Below are 2,500 nucleotides of genomic sequence, written 5' to 3'. Positions count from 1 at the left end.
AAAGGGAGGGAGGAAGGGTAGTGGGAGGGGAAGGGTGTCCAGGACTCGTGTAGTTGGATGGGAGGGGGGAGGGGAGGGGGAAGGAGGCGTTCACGGGCGAGGAAGCGTGGTCGCAGAAGGCTCACGCGGGGTCCCCTCACTCCGGAGACAGGCCTCGCGTCTCGGGTCTCGCGCCCTGGCTGCGTGTCGGGTCCCGCGGACGCCCTCGCCTCGCGCTAATCCCCCCGATGCACACGCGGACACGTCGGCGGCGGCGGCGGCGGCTCTGGCAACGGTGGCAGAGGTGGTGGAAGCGGCAGCGGAGTTGATGTTTGCGGTGACAAAGGTGCCGGCCAACACTAGTAGTGGCGCTGAAGGAGGTGCTGGTGGTGGCAGAGGCTATGCTGGCGGTGGTGATGGTGGTGGCGGTGGTGACAGGCGTCGCCCCTCCCTCCGTGTCCTCCATCCCACATCCAGGGGGAACAGGCTACCCACGTCTGGCGGGGGAGAAAGAGGGTGTTAGGGGCGGGCAAGCAGGGGCTCATAGTACAAGGCACTTCGCATTCACGCTAGATACCAGTCAAGATGATATGTGAGAGCGTGGGTGCGCTCACACACACACACACACACACACACACACACACACACACACACACACACACACACACACACACACACACACACACACACACACACACACTATACAAAAGACACTATACAAAACTACGAGCAAATATACGATACAAACGTCCCAAGAAAACAAATACAAAAGCGTCCCGTTAGCCGTATAGATGCGGGTCACACCCTCACCAGCTTGCGGTTTCCGTGGTGTTAGAAAGAAAAAAAATGCAAAAGGCCGCCAACGTTCGCGCTGTAACAATAAACCATAACTCGAAGCCACAAACATAAGACGTCATTCATATATTTTTTTAAATCTCCATTTTAAAGGAAACAAAGATAGAGAGACAGATAGATAGAAATGGACAGACAATGGCTGGAGAGAACGAAAAAAAGACAGATAGACGAAGACAAATAGAAAGACAAACAGAAAGACGGACAGACCTCAGGTGGTGACACGAGGCAAATAAAATAAAGGGAACAATAGAGAGATAGACAGACAAATAGAAAGACAACAGTTGATGAGAACGAAAAAAAAAACAGACAAACAGACAAATAGAGAGACAAACAGACGGACAACAGCTGGTGAGAACGAAAAAAAAAAACAGACAGACAGACAGGCAGAAAATAGCCAGACAACAACTGGTGAGAACAAAAAAAAAACACTTACAGATAGACAAATCGACAGACAGACAGACAAGAGTAAACAGACCAATAAACAGACAGACAGACAAACAGACAGAAAGACAGACAACAGCTGGTGAGAAAGCCCCTGCATGACGCAACCTCGACCCGCTGCACCTGGCCGTCACACACCCTGCTCTTTCAGGACTCATTACTCCCATGCCAAAGGGGGGGGGGGGGGGAGATTAGGCCGAGTAGGGTGAGCACCTAAGGGTGACGAAGGGAGGGGGGGTTGGGGTTTAAGGAGGGTAGGGAGACTAGGCCGAGTAGGGTGAGCACCTAAGGGTGACGAAGGGAGGGGGGAAGGGGGGAAGGGGGAGACTAGGCCGAGTAGGGTGAGCACCTAAGGGTGACGAAGGGAGGGGGAGGATTAGGGTTTAAGGGGGAAAAGGGAGGCTAGGCCAAGTAGGGTGAATTACTAAGAGTAATGATGAAAGAGGGAGAGTGAGGGTACAGTGTTAAGAGTTTAAGGTAAAAGGGGGGAGAGAGGAAGAGGAGGAAGAGGGGAGAAGGGAGGAGGAAGGGGAAGGGGAAGGGAAAGAGGGAGAAGGGAAGAGGGAGGAGGAAAGAGGAAGGACGGAAGAGGGAAGGGAGAGGAGGGAGAGGGAGAGGGAGAGGGAGAGGGAGAGGGAGAGGGGAGAGGGAGAGGGAAAGGGAGAGGGAGAGGAAGAAGAAGGAAGAGGGAAGAGAGAGGAGGAAGGAGGAAAGAGGAAGGAAGGAAAAGGAAGAAGGACAGGGAGAGGGAAAAGGGAGAGGGAGAGGGAGAGGGAGAGGGAGAGGGAGAGGGAGAGGGAGAGGGGAGAGGGAGAGGCTCTTCTGTGTTATTGCTGTTCACGTGATCATTCGCTCTCTCTCGATTCCGCTCCGTAATCTCTTTCTGACTCTTTTTCTCCGCCGTGTGTGCGTGTGTGTGTGTGTGTGTGTGTGTGTGTGTGTGTGTGTGTGTGTGTGTGTGTGTGTGTGTGTGTGCGTGTGTGTGTGTGTGTGTGTGTGTGTGTGTGTGTGTGTGTGTGTGTGTGTGTGTGTGTGTGTGTACGTGCGTGTATATGTGCGTGCGTGTATATGTGCGTGCGTGTATATGTGCGTGCGGGCGTATGTGTGCGCGCGTGCGTGTGTATGTACGTGCGTGTGTGTGTGAAATACCCCCATCCCACCCCCATAACCCCGCCACCATACCCCCCCATGCTTGAGAACCAGCACACAAAGCTTCTGAATTCTT

At 53.6% G+C, this 2,500-nt stretch overlaps 1 protein-coding gene across 2 annotated transcripts in view; it reads right to left on the bottom strand.

The window, feature by feature from the left end:
• LOC119580365 (protein FAM135B-like) overlaps nt 1-2,500 on the bottom strand; it is a gene marked incomplete in the record, with an annotated part of 116,109 nt that overhangs the window by 92,336 nt on the left and 21,273 nt on the right. For both annotated transcript variants that reach the window (XM_037928472.1, XM_037928473.1), the window contains 1 exon segment: nt 1-476. This exon segment is cut by the window's left edge and continues 1,640 nt beyond it.

The sequence above is a fragment of the Penaeus monodon genome, chromosome 13, assembly GCF_015228065.2.
Source record: "Penaeus monodon isolate SGIC_2016 chromosome 13, NSTDA_Pmon_1, whole genome shotgun sequence".
Lineage (NCBI taxonomy): Eukaryota > Metazoa > Arthropoda > Malacostraca > Decapoda > Penaeidae > Penaeus > Penaeus monodon.
Note: the sequence above shows the minus strand (reverse complement) of the source record. Positions and strands in the feature narration are given on the sequence as shown.